Raw genomic sequence first — 270 nt, 5'->3', positions numbered from 1 at the left:
AAAGGGGCCTAAGTGGGAATTCTAAGGTTGATTTTATAACTTACCAATCTTGCTACCCGTGCGTAAATCCTGAATCGAACTCGACTCCTCTCTCGAGCTCACCAAGTTTCTAAACCTGCACTAGCCTAATGGAATCTCTTCCTATCAGATTATTACAGATTAGCATTAAGTGTGATTTAAATCTATTAAGAGTTGTCAATTCTTAATCCGGCGAGTGAATTAACCTTATCTCTAAGTGTTAACTACCAGTTCTTACTATTCAATTTCCGG

This window comes from Ricinus communis, chromosome 1, assembly GCF_019578655.1.
Source record: "Ricinus communis isolate WT05 ecotype wild-type chromosome 1, ASM1957865v1, whole genome shotgun sequence".
Taxonomy (NCBI): domain Eukaryota; kingdom Viridiplantae; phylum Streptophyta; class Magnoliopsida; order Malpighiales; family Euphorbiaceae; genus Ricinus; species Ricinus communis.
Note: the sequence above shows the minus strand (reverse complement) of the source record.